Source organism: Fringilla coelebs (genome assembly GCF_963513975.1).
Source record: "Fringilla coelebs genome assembly, chromosome: 2".
In the NCBI taxonomy this organism is placed as follows: Eukaryota; Metazoa; Chordata; class Aves; order Passeriformes; family Fringillidae; genus Fringilla; species Fringilla coelebs.
In genome coordinates, this window is record NC_140029.1 from 114276421 (window position 1) to 114293177 (window position 16757).

Consider the following 16757-nt stretch of genomic DNA (forward strand, 5'->3'; position numbering starts at 1 on the left):
TTAAGTGCTGCTCCATTTCCACTTTAAGGCTCCTCTCATTGGTTTTGATTTGTGCAGTTTTTCCATGTGCTTCTGGTCTGTAGCTGTTTTAAAAATTGAATTTCATTCATCTACTACAGGAATTTTTTATTTTTAATGTCCAGTCATGTTAACAAGGGGTTGGATTGTTCTGGTACCCAGATAATTGTGTGTTGATCTACTTGTGGGAGACTGAGTAGGAAGTAAGGACACCATTAAAGCAACTAAGAATTAAAAATAAAAACCCAAACTGTCCAAACCTAAAAAAAGAACTTAGAAATAAAAAGGAGAATGTGCTCATGCATTTAGAAAATCTGTCAGATTCCTCTGTCTGTTTGCAGCAAGTCCCCTCTAAAGCAGAGCTTCTGCAGAATGGAGAGAATGAGTTCCATCCATTAGAAAGATGCTTAGATACTTTTTCCATGCTGAAAACAGATGAGCAAATAGGAGCTGAGAGCAAATGGCAGTCCTGATGTCATTTGTTTTCTAGGGTTTCCTTTTCAGACAAATCTAGTGGAGATAAGTAAGGTCCTATCCTTTCCTGGCAGCATTGGGATCAGGGCAGAAGCTCTCTCAGGCACAAATTATAGGCCAGTTGTAAAAGCTCCAAGTCAGCAACAGGGAACTGGAAGAATAACAAAACCTCTTCCAGGGTAAGAGGGATTCAGGTGTGGGGTTTGCACCCTAACGCAGCACCACAAAAAATGAAAATTCCAAGCTTCATCTAGAGTGACCCTTCTGAGGGGATGATTTTCAGCTTGTGTATCATCACAGGTTCCATCAGAAAAAATTCTGCCCTTGTTTTCCAGAAACTGGACCCTTTACTCCCTCTTTTACATCCAAGCACAGGCTGCAAGTGGCAGCCTCCTAATTCTTTTAGCTCTAATTTTTTTTTCAACACGACTGTGCTTTTGTGAGTAAAGGGGACAGGAGATGACAAATAAGCCAGGACACATCCCAGATTCCAAAAACACCCCAAGAAAAACAAGCCAAGGTTCCACCTTGGGGTTCAGCCTTCCTGGGGAAGGGCACTGGGGCAGCCCCAGCCCTGGGCACCTCCCTGGGGCCAGGTGGGGTCAGGCTGGGCTCTCTGGGGCTGTGGCATCTGGGGCAGGGGCTGACAGTCCCAGGGGGGTTCTGGACTCTGGGCAGGCTGGAGGAGCCCTGGGGAAGGGGGTCAAGACCCTTTAGTGGCCTCAGGGCCCTGGTGGTTTTGTTGGAATAATGATTTAAGACAGGCAATAACTCAGCTGGCAGGAGGCAATTTTAAACCATCAGTTGTTCTGACAAGATGCTGCAAACTCATATAATATTTTTAGAGAGGGGGGAAAACAACCCCTCAGACTGCACAGAAGCACTCAATAGCTCTGCTACAGGGCAGCAAGTCTCCTTTTGGCTTGTACTGAGGCGGGGGCAGGAGATAAAAATATATAAAACCTTTTATCGCCTCCTCTCAGACCTTGCTGCTGCCAACTCCTGCCCTGCCACACCGTTTTTAGACCCCAAAGCTTTAAAAGGGCCCAATGTGGGGTCTGTAGTAGTGTCTGTGTCATTTCAGAGCTGCTTTGGAATATATGTTCTCTGTATTATCAGATAAGAGCAAATATATCACCATGATGTTTGCATTTGTGGGTTTTTTTTCAGTGTATCAAACTGCTTTCAGATAAGGTTAAAAATCATGGCCTGTCTCTATATTTTTAAAGCATTACATGCCTTTGAAAGAATATAAGGTGGATGTAGAATACTTATCCTGAGCTTCAGGGAAATCTTGTACAACTTAGTTTCATGTTGAGTAATGCTGCCCTGGGCACTGATTTCTGAAGGGGCTGTGGCTCTGAGAGACCTGGCTAATGGCACTGAGCAATCACCAGCTTCCCTGGGCTTCTCAAGTGACAGGAAAGCTCCAAAAGAGCTCTGGTGTTTAGGCTTGACCAATAACAAGACAAGCCCCAGGGAAGATAGCTCTTTAGAAATCATTAAATTAATCTGGGTGTGAAAACACCTCCCCGTTGTGCCTCTGTTTTTTTTTTCCAATTTGCCTTTTTATATGGAGTAGTTTCACCACTGCTTTACCAATCTGCTAGCCCCACCTAGGGAGGCACTTGTTTCTAAATATGAATTATCTCTATGAGGTGAATTACCTGACTTATCTACACAGTGAAAGGAGCTGTGCTCTAATAATGTGTGCTAAAAGTGCATCCTGACATGTTCTTCTTTCTTACTGCACCTCTCCTCTTCACCATTTAGAGACAGCTCAGCTACTATCATGTGAAATAAGATACTCTTCCATTGCCTGAAAACTGGGTTTCAATAGGGAAAATCTCTATTTTGAATTGAATCCCTTCTCTTTATAAGGTTGTATACAATTTTTGAGACAGAAACTTCTTCAACCTAAATGAAATTATTTAATTTGAATAGAGCGGATTAAATTATGAAGGCATAATTTAATCTCATTCTAGATAGGGTAAATAACAAACTGCCATCTGAGATAGATATTAAATTAATACTCTTGTTAGTGCTTTCAGTAAAACTTTTTTTCTAAAAATATTAATTTCAAAAGCTAAAAACTTGTTTTACTTTTGTAACATTAAAATGTTACAGTTAGAAAAGAAATAATGGCTGAGTAGTGCTCCTGGCTGTAAGTCTCAGATGTGGATTCTGGTACTAAAAATTCCATTTTCACAGCACTTCTCATTCATTCCAATAGACCCTCAAAGCAGTATGAAGTCCAGATTGGCATGTTCACTGTAAAAAACCTCCAGCAGAAACTATTTCTCTCTGAAAGGTTTTGCCTTTGCTACTGGTCATCGGACATATTGAATCCCTTTTTCTTTTGCTTTGTGGCTTTTCTTGACCTGCATTGTTACCTCAAATGAAAGCTGCCTGTTCTGTCAGGTTTTCTACATCTCTCCTGGCCTTGTGCCTGCCATGCCTGGTTTAGCTGGAGCTTGGGTATATGAGGACTGATTCAAAACTTGTTTATCCCTTCCAGAAGAAAGTTATTTTTTTAAGTAGTTGGGAAGCACAATTGGTTCTGACAACATTATTTTGGCAGGACTGGGGCAGAAAACCAAGCAGCACAGTAGACATTCCTCAGACACTTCTTAAAAACCAAGAGTCCAAGACAATCATGCATTCAAATGAAAGATTCAGCCTAAAAAAATGTACAGCTTTCTGCATAGCAAAAGGCTGAATGCATGAATACATTCATTAACCCACTGGTTTCTAGAATGTTGAAACAGAAAAGCTTGACTTCCTTTATGACTCAGCTTTTCAACTTTCTAGAGATGGTAAAAAGAGGAAGAGCTGGAAGCTTCTCAAGCATCAAAATTTTAACCTATGAAAGGAATTGAAACTTCAAAGTGTCGACTTGCTCTGTTGTTTCATACTCCACTGCTCTTGATTCCACCTGGGTTTTCATTCTGTTTAGCATATACAAGGGATGTTTTGCTAAAAGTACTGGGCTAATGAACTGCTCAGGAGGAAAGATTCTAACAGAGTAGGCACCAGTCATCATGACAGAAGGAAAATTTAGGTCCTAATGCTCTGGAGAGGACCTACAGAGAGATGGAAAAGAAAAGCACACAGCAGTGCTGGGCTGTGAGCTGTTACTGTGCACATGGGAGACAACTTCCAGCCAGTGCATCCACCAGCTTCTGGAAAATATTCCCCAGGATGGACACAAGCCTGGCTGCAAAGAAGGATGTGCACCTGCAGGAACAGGATATTGTGGTTAAACGTAGGGCAGGAAAAATGTCTGAGGCATGGAAAGCTTAAACTAATCACATGTGATACAAGGAGAGGGAAGGGAGATGGGTGACACAGGGAACTTGTTTGTAGCCTTGGATCATTTCCTTGGGCTTAGCTGACACATCAAACCTGTTTGCTCCAGCAGGATTTTCACAGGAGCTGTAGCCTGAGGCAGCACTGCAGCCTGACCACTCTCTGCTGTCAGGCTGACACAGGCAACTTTGCAACCACACAGCCAAACTAGCCATGAAACTGAAGGTTCAGGGCAAATTCTGCCTTTCCTGAGAAGGTGGATAAAGAGAGAAGTAGGAAGAGTAAGATGGCAAAAGGCAAAATGTGACTCTCTCTCTCTCTCTTCTGACAATTTAACCACAATTTCAGTTTAGACCAGCTTAGAGTGTTCAGAGAGTTGATCCTGGAACACCAAAGAGGAGAATGATGCTCAGTATCCTAATTGCTGGTAATGTCCCCAGGGAAGAAAAAGAGTTTGGGAGATTGTGTTGTTCAGCTGGTCTGGGCCCACCAGGGCAGGGCTGAAATGGCAAAGCTGAGGACGACTTTTGTCCTGTTTACTGCTACTGAGGTACTAGTTGGTCTGTTGGTCTTTGAATAATCAAGGACAAAATCCTGTCCCAAGCTTTACTCCAGGCACAAAATGGATCTCTAATGACCTTTCCCTATATCTCTGTTTCCAGAAGACATCTGCCTGGACCTGACAAGAGAAGCATTTCTGCTCTTGCACTTAGAAAGGCAAACCAGCCTTTGGTAATGTGGGACAAGCAGCTGCAAGCTGAGCAGAGAGAGCCAGCAGAGTTCCAGCTCTGTGTCCTGGATGAGTAATTCAAGCTGAAGGACTTTCCTTGGAAATTCAAGCACTGCCTGCACTGTATCACCATTTTCACCCTGGCTGCTGCAGGAGAACATGTGTCAATACTTGAGGGAACAGCAAGGCCCTGCAGGAAAAGAGGAGCTTTTCCCACAGCAGAAAGCACAGTTCCTTCTTGGATAACGTGTCAAGGGCAGCTCCCCACAGCACAGGGTACTGCAGCAAACTGTCTTGGGTCGTTTTCCTGAAAAAGTCTCATTTCCTTCCCTTTCACAGGCACCTCAGGTGACATCCCTTATCTGCAACACATTCTTCTCTGATGTCAAGCAATATTAAGCCTGACTAGGTTGTACAGAGGATACTGGTCCTGGATGTTATTTTAATAGCAATTCCATATTCATTAGCGTTATCTTACACGTCAGAGATCGAGTTATTCCACAGGGCAAACAAACCTGGCAAGGTTTAATCAAAATGCATCTAAGGCCTGTGAAGGACAGAGCATTGGAAATGATTTGCTGGGCCAGAGGATCTGTGCTTGAAGAGAGTTCAGCTTTCACAGTTCACAAAGCATGAAAGCTCTCTGTCTGTCCAGCAGAGAGAGCTTCCAGCCTCCAGTGGAAGGTTTCCAAGGAGGGTTTGCCAAGGAGCCCATAGAGGCAGCTGTCATCAGAGAATAGTCAGTCAGCTCTCACCTCTGCCGAGCTTTCAGAGTCTGCAGACCCAGAGTTTGCTGTCCTCCCACTGAGCTTCTTCAACAGCAAGGAAAGAAATGTCATTAAACACTCAGCCATCAAACATATTCCCCTATTCTCCCCTCATTTCATCCCCACTCCTTTTCCTCCAGTCATTTACCCTAAAGTCAAGAAGCTCCTCCTTCACAGGATTTTGTGTTGCCACTTCAGATCTGGAAAATCTTTGTGAGCGTTTTTTCTAAGTCTGAAATGGAGTCCCCATTCTTGCAGCTGCCACAGATGTTTTAAGAAGCATTTTATTACAAGCAAAATCAATAAGGCAGTTTTGCAACCTTTGTAGCAGTGAAACAAACAGAATTAGCTTAAATGACAAGCTCGTTAACTGCTGTAGAAGCTTCAATAAATGGGAGCTCTTCCTACTAAAATAAAAACCAGATGAAATCAGACATAACAAAAAATCAAATAGCCCAATTAAGAACTCTGCATCCACAGCACAAGTGGAAGATCAATACCCCTTCAGAGGTGCAGAGAGAGTCAATTGCCCCCATTTGCACATAAAGAATTCCTTCATCAAAGCACCATCTCCTAGCAGGATTTTCAGCCATGATTAACCTTTCATGGTGCTTTCATGGTAAAACTACAGTCCTCAGTGCTGGGCCTGATTATGGAGAGCACTCTGTGGGCCTAAATGGAATAACATTTTTCTTTCTGCATTAATATGACCAATCTCATTCTCACTCTACCAGAAGAAAGCTTCATAAGTAATAATTTAAACCACACAGTAATGGTGCTTTTGTGCTAAGTCACCATTTGAAATATAACATGATGCTCTAAAATAACACAATATTAATAATGGTCATTATGAAAACAGCTCTTCAGTTTTCCTCCCACTTCTCCATGGCTTTCTATTATGCTGAAGACATTTATTATATTAAATATTCATGTGCTTTTTTTTTTTTTGGTTATGATTAACACTTCTGAGGTCCAAATCCAAGAATTAAAATGTGAGGAGATGTGGATTTCTTGAAGGCAGGTACTAAACCTCTGGAGGTGTCAGGGATTGTACTTAGCTTTGCAATTCCCTCTGGAAAAATCTGACTTTAAAGACCTTTAAACCCTACAGAGCTCTAGTACAGGGAAAAAGAGTTCAAGAGTCTACACCCCATCTGCAGCCAAGATACACCAGGAAAAAAAAATCACAATATTCACAACAATAGGAGCCTTTCCACCCTATATATCATAGAATGCATTCCTGTGAAACACCCTGTCAAGATTTCCAGATAATTTCAGAAATCACAGGGACATAAAATTTAAGAGTAAGCCTCAGCTTAAAATCTCCCTTCCCACCTGAGCATCCTAATTCCTCAAGAATTTAATTTAAACATTTGCAGTCTCTTACTTTTGGTATTAGCTGTTCCCAGACAGACACACCTATTTCTTATGAGGGGACACATGATCAAAGTCAGGTATTCTTTTGAAAAGACTGGAGAATTCAGTGGAAAACAGAATTGTGCCAAAACCAAAACCATTGCAAAACTGAGAGCAGATTCAACATATAGTGTTGGTTGAAAGAAATGGGTGGGAAATATTTTGGAAATGCTAAAATACTTCCTTTTCAATTTGGGAGAGAGGGATGGTATTTAAATAATTTTGAAGGGTCATTTCTCATTTAAAAGCTGATGTTCATAGGAAAAACAGTATATAAATGCAAATTTATTTGAAGCTAACATAAAAGTTTTAGGCTAAACCAAGGTAAAATTATGGCTTTTATTTAATAAAATAGTTTATGTTTAGGTTCTAAGGACAAAATACTTTTTTTCTTATTTCTTCATTTTCACCAATAACAAAAGGCCCCCAGACCTCTCCAGCTAAGCTTGTTTTACCACAAAAAGTGCTCATTTATGTTTTTTTTTGCATGATTAAGGGGACTACACCCACCTATCTCTGGATCAGTTAAATACTCTTGTGCCTCAGTAGCAGCACCAATAAAGGAAGTGCAGCTGGCAAGCCTGCACCCCTTCAGCTTTCCAGACCTGTACTCTCCATGAATTTAATGACTTTTTATTACTCTTAAATTGATTAATAGATTTTTACTGGCAATACATCACATTCATTTTCTGCCATTATTAAAATATTTTTAAAGACTCTGTGTCCAAGAGCCTTGCCCAGGGAGTGAGGCATGGAGGGAGGGAAGGAGGGAATGTGGAGAGCCCACCCTTGCACAAGGCTGTAATTCACAGGTGCCTGTTGAGCTCTTTCTCCCTTGGGAAGAAAATCATCCAGCACAGCTGGGGCAAATCCAGGACTTTCCCTCCCTCCTTGCCTGGAGTGGTCACTGGGAGAGCTCAGCAGTCTCCACGTGGCACCAGCAAACTCCAGCCTAAATGTGAATATAATCTCCTTTTTGCACCATGTCTGGTAAAACTTCAGGTATTGTGTTCCTCCTGCTGTTGTGGTCCAAATTTTCAGTGGAAACATGAACTCCACTCAAGTTAGAAGCCCTAAAATCTTTTTGGTTCACCAGATAGTGAAACAAACATGCAAATAGATGGAAAACTTCCTAAAAAATGGGATAGATGAAATACCAGCTCTGCAGTTTTACTGTGGAAGAAATAAATTTGGCATTTTTCACCAGAAAAGAATGTGGAATGAATAAGGCAGTTGTCATTTGTTCACCAAGAATTCTCAAACAAATCTTTTACCTGAGGGAAGATGAAAGGAGGTGTAAGCCTTCCTTTTATTTTTCAAGAAGGATCTTCTGATAGTTTCCTGGTGCTCTCTATTTTAATCATTAGCTGTAAAAACTAAAACAGTCATTTTCTCATTTCAGCAATTCAATGTATGGAAAAAAGAACACGAGGACTAGAAAGAGGGAAAAATGTCAAGAATTGTCAGAAAATTTTTTTTTCCCTCTTGAATCTCTGACCTGGCATAAAAATAAATTAAATTTTGGCTAAACTTTCTTGAGGTTTGCTGGCATGTTTGTTTCTGCTGCTGTTGGTTGTTATCAGGGATGATACAGAAATTCAGCACCCAGCTCCCCCTCAGAAATTTGAAGACATTCCCATTCTTTCTGTCCTAAACTCCAATAACATCTCTGCATGCAATTATGTTATAAAAGAAATGACTCTGCTTAATATTACTTAAATATTGGTTCACTGACCAGTGGATTTTCAGCTCCACACATGATCTTAGCTATATTTAGAGTTCACACACACAAATATGATGGAATAGAAATAAAATTTGGGTTTATATTTGCCTTGTTCCTTGCATTCAAGCCTAGCATGAACCCAAGGCTACAGTTCCTCATACAGACATTTGTTTGTGTCCAACACAGCCATAAGTAGCAATATAATTTCTCACTCCTTATAAAATATGAGGTTTTATGTTGGTTTTTGCCTCCAACATTGACTTCAGTTTAACTACAGCTCTTTCACGCATATGTTAAAATTTTACTGAGTGTATCTTGTCCTGACTTCTTTGCACACATAAACATCCAAAAAATGTGAAAAAGAACCCCCAAAACATTATGCACAGATTATCTGCATTAAATCTGATTTTCACTGTTGGCCCTTTTTCGCATGTTGATCTCAGTTTTGCCCTGCCCTGAATGTCTGGCACTTGGCTTTTCCTTCTCCTCCAGGCATTTGCACTTTATTTCAGAAAGTTTATATTTCACAAAGTTCATCTCACTTTATACAGAGGTCTGTGGAATTTTGTTCTTAGAGAGGAATAAATTGAAATAAATAGATGTAGGTTGAAATATTTTTTATATATGTATGATGCATAATGAAACGCAGTGCAAGGGTATGTTAAACTTTCTTCAGAACAAAACAAGAAAGCACACAGCCTGCACCAAATCATTCATTAACAGCTAATGAAAAGCAATGCTATTCTGTTAATATGGATTAGAGATGAAGTCTGAAATGTGAATTCTTGCCAATTTAAACTGTTCCTGTAACAATGTGAATAAAAGGATCCACTGACATCTTCCTGACATGGGGGCACTAAATCATCCTTAAATCAATACCAGGGCTTTGCTTTAGTCACCTCCAGCAAGAGCTGAAGAGGGCTGGCATTTGTCTGCCAAGTCTGAGGCAGGAGAGGAGGCACAGCTTAAGTAAAGTGGAACGGAAACTACTCCAGCTGCCCCCACATGCATTTTTTAAATGCTGACAAGAGTCAGTCTGGGAATGTGAGGATTATGCCAGGCTGGCTGAATGAAAAAGAGCACTGCTTCTGGAGCATATGGTTCCTCTCAGTCTAGAGGTGGTCTCCTGGTGGGCCTGAATTTCTTTGCACTTTCTGTTTGGCACGAGCGTGAAGGATCCAAAGGTATTTTTAACACAAAACAAGAAAGTGCTTGGGCAAAACGCCTCCCACACAAGATGACACACACACTGGGTCTCTCCTAGTGAATTTCCAGTCTTGCTTTGTGTTTATATAATACAGATGATTTAGCAGTGTTTTTCATTTTTAGTTTCTACAAGTTGCAAAATAATTTTAGACTCTTCATAAGAAACAAAGGACAAAGGAAATACAGTTATATTGGTACTGGGAGTAACTGGGTTTTCTTTAAGTCCTACTTCTTTAAGAAAATGGAACTTCATTTCTCTATCTTATACATTGAAGGAAAAATTCTGGACAGAGACATTCCCATAAACTTAAATACCAAAGGACTAAAAAAAATAACATAAGAGAGAATTGATAAGTTTTATGACTAGAAATAGAAAAGGAAAACATTATCAGTGTGCACAAAAACATCTATTCAGCTGAAATGTAAAAATTTCCATTTTCATAAATAAGATAGCTTCAAAGAAAAAAAACATATTTCCTTCACAATAACAGTTCCCAGTATTTAATATTTCACATTACCTTTTTACCCTTCATTAACCTATGTATTTGGTATCAGTTAGCAAAATGTTATATTTTTGCATATTGGCTTTAAACTGAGCCACCACCAAAAATAAATAGAGAAATTATGGCTTAAGATATTACAAAATCAGCCCAATTTTGTTACTCTAGGTGGAATCACACCAGAGAAAGATGAGAATGTCAGTCTGTGCTAAATTTAGTAGGCAAACAAAAAGAAAATCATATCTGAACATTCCCAGTTACATCTGATTGGAAGTTCAAAAGTTTTACTTCTCTCCTGCCCTCCAAAGCTACAAGGTTTTGCTCATATGGTCTTGCTCTACCTCTTTGCTGAAAGATTTCAAAAAATTCCAAGGTTTCCAAGCGTAGGGATGTGGTATAAGGAATTCAGAGACATTTTCTTAGTTCCTGTAAAGACAGAGAGTAATGCTGCAGTCAATAGATTACGCTGATATAAAAATACATATCATACTTGGTGAGGTGGGGTGTGCCCAAGGTTTTTTCCCTGATTTTCGATGACCCTCAAAAGCAGAATTGGTTGGGAAATGTTTCTGGAGTTACCTCAGAGAATACATGAAGAATATACTCTGTTTTTTAAGGGTTGCTGATACAAGAAAAATACGAATCTAGAACCAGTAAAAGCTGTGGATGGAGAAGGTCCAGCTGCCATGAAGGTGTGAGCCTACTGCCCTCATGAAGAGTCTTGAGAAAATGGTGGTGGGCTCTCTGCTGGGACAATCCTCACCCTGGCCCAGAACTTCTGAAGGAAAACCTAATACTTGACAAGTTTTCCCCTTGCTGACTAAACCCTGTGGTAACCATCCTTCAAAACCACCCAAACTGGATTAAAGATTTGGAGAGGGAGAATTTGCCACAGCCTTTGGAAAAAAAAAAATTACCTCTCATTATAATTTCTTTTCCTCTCTAATTTTGAATTTAAATTTACTATGTACATACTGTTTTGCCTTTCCATACCAGTTTTGCTCTGCTCCACACAGTAAAGAGCAGAAACAAATAGTCAAATAAAACAGCACCGCCTTTGCATTCCCTGCAGCACGCTGGGTTTTGGAACAATCCCTCAGTTCTGAAAGCTCAGTAAAATCCATCTCTGACAGCAGGGTGGCTACAGAACCTGTTTTTGTGATAGTGATCAGGCTGGTTGTGTATTCCAGCCACACAGCCCCGGAGCACTCGGGAGTACAGCACAGGAACACAGCAATAACAAACGCTCCATCCTCACTGGGGCTCAGGGTTCAGCCGCGCTGCTTTTTAATGTTGCTCGTGCTCAGGTTAATGGGCAAAGCAAAAGCCTTGTTTGCCCTTATGAGTAACTATATTTCAAGCAGTAATTTGAGTAGAGGGTTTTCCATCATTTGCACTCAAAGTCACGGATCTCTGAGCGCTTTCCATGTTTTCATAATTCCTTTTGCTGGCGGACTATTGATTCCTAAAGATAACACGCCTTGAGAGATCAGTAAAGGTTAGCTGGTAAAAGAAACATGCATCATTCCAAATGCCTCTGTGCATCTGGGACTTCAGCAATACCTATTAGTATTGCTTTGGAGTTACAGGAAGCAACTGCTTTTAGGATGATTTTTAATCCAGATTTCTGCCTGTAAAGCCAAGCATCAGCTATCTTTTCACGCGAAGGCAACTTGGACACATAGTAACAGGAAATTTGTCCACCTAAAGTTAAGTAAAATACCAAGATTGGGTCTTCAATATGAACTCTTTCCAATGGAATCCTAAATCCCTGCTCCCTGAGCTTATGGTGGGGGATCTCTGCATTCACCTGTAGGACAACCCTGGCTTTTACTTCCACAACCCAACAACGAGGTGAACTAAGTTTCTTCTCCCTGCGCTGAGTTTTGATTTTATTTATTCACTCCATGGGTGAGAGCAGAAGGAATAATTCCATTTACTGATTTGTTCATTGCAAAATACAGTGGTTGTGTCTAAAGCAAAGTCCCTCACGGGTCAAGTGTCTTACATGGAAGAGCAGCACTTCTCTTTCTTGCAGTTCTTGACTGAGCTTTTAGGGACATTACAGGTAAAGCATGAACAAAATAATTCTGTTTTCTAGAAAATGTTTATATGTAAAAACACAAATTGATTGCATTCAGAAATCCATCTTAATACTCTGACCTTCTATGATATTTTTTATATTTTCCTTTTTACTAGGAATTGTATTAAAACAATTAAAGAGATCACAGTAGAAGAGGCTGAAAAGATGCTTCATTTTTCACAACCTTTGATTGAAACTGAATTCTACAACTAACAAAGAGTACTCTGTGTGTTTGGAAAAGCAAATCCCAGATATACATGGAAGATTTTGAATAATCTTTTTCTTGTGTCTGAACTCACACTCATTTATTTATTGCACAGTTTTTCCCTTTCCTTCTCTTCACCACTTTTCTACAAGCCCTTACTACCCTCCAGTGTGAAAATCAAAGTTTACATCAGTCTATAATAGGCTTGCCCAGCCTGGATGTAGCCATTTTCCGCCCAAAATAGTCCTTTTATAAACCTTTTATAAATACAATAATTTAGAAAACTGTACAAAGCATGAAATAGCCAGAATAAAGGCAAAAAATGCTCTCTTTACAAACATTAAAAAACTCAGTGCTTTACTACTAATGGGCTTGCTTCTATTATCTCTCAACCTATAGCCACCTCTGCAGGGCTGTAATGCCAGAGATAATTAGTGCAGGCTTGTCAATTTGATTTTGGTTAACTTTTATGGCCTCTTTATATTATGATTCCTGTGGGAGCTTGCAGTTTGCTCACTAGGCAAGCAAAAAAATTCATTTATTTTTGGGCTAAACAATAGCACTGTTTAATTAAGAGGTGTCACACTATTTATTGCCATCACATGCTGGAGCTTTGATGAGGGGGCTATAAACACAGAAAGTTCTTCAGATTGAATTTCTCTGCTGTAATTTCCTACTAGAGAAAATGTGACAAAAGGCAGAGAACCAATTTCCCATTTCTATTTAGCATTTATATTGACAGAATTAATGATTTTATCATCATCTTTGGCCTGCTCCTAAATGGAAGGCATATATTGCCTGCTGAGACAGTAATTTTTCTAGTAAATTAGGTATATAGGTGTGTGCATGCACTTATATACGCTCACACACACATATATAAATATATATGTATTCATAGATATATATGTTTCTGCACTTATTTTTCCATGGGGAAATTATACCTTGTTATTAAACTCCTATTGAGAAAAGGAGGGTAAAGTGCTGGGAAAGGTAATTAGGAAGAGTAATAAGAATGATCTTGGACAATGTTTCTAAAAAGGGATAAATCCTTTGCACATTCACCATGACAAAGGGCTCAGGAAGGCCCAAGCCAATGAACTTTTGGCATGTTGATGGAACTAATTTTATTTCAGAAGTTCCCCCATGAGAATGCTATACAATATATATGCTGCACATTTGTCAAAGTTGCCATGTAAGAAATTTCAATTTCCTTCTCTGAAAATAATTGATCAAAGGATCATGAAGTTCAAAAGACTAGGGAAATGAATAAATATTATATAGAGATATAATGCATTGTAATCATACAGTATATACTATTTTAATAGAAATCTGGAGACCCTTGTTACAATTCTTGAACCTCTTAATGGAGCCAGCAAGATCCATTTTGCAGTTTCACGTGCTGGAATTGGGCTGAACTCCTTCCCTGGTAATCTAACCATCTTTATAATTTTGTTAGAGGTCACTAGCTTTAATTTACTGCTAAAATAATATCAGGTGGATGACATCTTCCATCCCTTTTAATGAATATTCCATACTCTGAACAACTTCTGTTGGAATCTTCCGTAAGTAAGAATCAGGAGCAGCCTCACTTTGTTTTAAGGAATATCTAAACTCGTCTGGCAGAGAGCAAGATTTATTCAAAGGAAGAATAGGCAAGTTTCACAGGGACTGTTACACTCAATTCTCCCCTGGACAGCTTGACACAGGCAGGCTGTGATTATACAGGCTTGCAATTTGGGGTTGTCAGGCTGAAATGAAAAACAAAAACTTAAGTTTCAGCTTGTGTCTTTGCTTCATTAAGGCTTTCTCTTTACTTTTGGCTTGAGGTGCCATTTTCCCTTAATTAAGGCACCTAGGCACCCTTCTGTCTCTGCATGAGTGACAGAGCTGCCTCCCAGAGCTGCCCTGGGGTTTAGGGCCCTTGGCTCCTTATCCCGGGCCAGGGCAGCCATCTGACCATGCCCAGGCAGGGCAGAGAGGACAGAGCAAGGGATAATTCCAAGGCCATCTACCTCCAGAGCCCTGTGAGAGCACAAATGGGATGATTTCCCATCTCATTTTTGCCCACAGAGGGGTGGCACTGCAGGAACATGGGATGGCTGGAGTTAATGACAATCTGAACAGAAATTAAAAAATTATATTTGCAATGTTTACCTCCAGTTGGTTAACAGGCCAAATGTATCAGAGTCCACAAATCCTGGAGGGTACCTTGCAATTTGCTGGATGCCTGTGAATTTCTGTGTGAGCATCTGAGGAGGGAAGTGTTTTACTCAGTCCTAGAACACTATTCTGATTTTCTTACACCTTCCAATTAGCCCATTGCAGGACAGTCTTCCTCAATTTCCTGTATATGAATTCACTGGAAATAAACATTGAAGTAAAGCCTCTCTAGCCTTTTGGTTTCTTTCTTTCTTTTTTTTTTAATTGCTATTTCAAACTCCAAGTCTGCTTGGGAAAGCTCCCAAAAGTAAATCCCTTTTCATATGGGCCAGCATCCCTGTCTGCAGAGTTGTAGGATGCAGATGTGTTCTGAGTAAAAGTGCTTATTTGATGGTTACCATTTCAATTTAAGATATTTGGCAGGAATAAATTAGCCTGGGTTGAAAATATTCTTATGGGAAGGAGTTGCAGAAAAATGCTTTCTTATACAATGCTATTTTTTCTATATGCTTATAAAAATTATTATATTGCAGATCATTCATCTGGCAACCATTTGGCTTCAACAATATGTTAAAAGGCATTAAGGAGGTATCCTAAATTTGCAAATTATTCCAACTGCCAGGGCAGATACCCTTACAGGTTGTACAAACAGCCTGTACTGGTACTACGGACACTGTTCTGACTATTAAATTATCGTGTGTATTTTCTACCCATGTGCCACAGTTGAAATAAGAGCAGTCAGGATGTTTTCTTTTCATAAAGAGCAAAGTTTCAGTAAGTTCTCTAATGGTGGGCCTGGGCCAGGCTTCTCCCAGATTTCATTTTCTGGCAGGTTTTGAAAAATTACTGCAAATTAAAAAGCCATCAAATTAGTGTTTGCACTTTTTCCCCCCCTACTTTTTAGTCATGTTTATCAGTGAAACAACCAACCAACATATTAAAATACCATTGAGGGGAATTAATATTATTAAAGTCAGTGTTATAATGGGAATTTTAGACAGAAATAACACATTTTAGATGATGAATGAAATAAAAATACACAAAACAGACACTTGAAATTGTGTTCTTTTTAAAATGCAAACTATTGAATTTTCACAATGTAAAAATTATAGAGAAATCCTATTTCTTCCTAAAGTGTGGTTAATTTATTATCTCTAAGGACCATATTAACAACCTTAGAGGACATGTAGAATTTGAATTCTGCTGTCTGCAAAGTCATCTAAAAAAGACAAACCTGCGCTGTTTTCTGCCTACTCAAAAAAAGACAGTAACAATAAAGTGATTTTTTTGCTGCTTTATATATGAAATAAACTTTTAGAAGTGTTGTAATTATGCATGTTATGGGAACTCATATGTTCCTCATCTGGAAGGGCTCTCTGTTGCATTGTAATCAAGAAGAAGTAAATCCATTCATGACATCAACTTCCCTGCCTTTTGAGTATCAAGTCTAAAACCTCCTGAGGAAATAAAACCCAAAACAAAACCAATGGAAGCTGTGTCTGGGTTATGGGTTGAGGACAAAAAATGCCTCTCTCTGTAAAGATGTTCTGGTTAATTTATAGTTTCCAATGCTCTAACTGGAAATGCAGAGCCCAGGATAGCTCAACTCTTCTGGCCATGGAAGAGTCTCCCAGCCATGAACTCTTACTGGGGCTCTCCAGCTCTGTTGCTGCTCGAGAACAACTCCAAAAAAATGAATGTGAATTATTCCAGTACAACAAAGAAATTGAATGAAACTCACATTTAAAAACCATTGACTGCTAGAGCTGATCCATGAGCTTTGAAGGCTTTTTATCAGCAGTGTTTGTATAGTGCAACCTGTGGATAATTCCCCAGTCACTTCTCCTGCCACAGTTTCCACCTAAAAAGGGAGAGAAAGTTCCTGAATAGGAGTCAGGGAAACGACAGAAAACCCTTCAGGAATCCACGTGCCTGTGGAGGAGAAAAGTTCATGATGGCCTCTCCAGAGAAGAAATTTTAGTGCCACGTGATTAAATCACATCAATAGGAGAGTCTCCCAGAGGAAGATGTTTCTGCAAGGTCTTGCCAGGCATAAAAAGTGTGATGTGAATTATTCCTGTGAACTTAAAAAAAAATTGATCATGTCAATTTGTCTTTAACAATCAAAGTTCAGTGTGAGCAAACACCAGAAAATTCAGTGGTGAT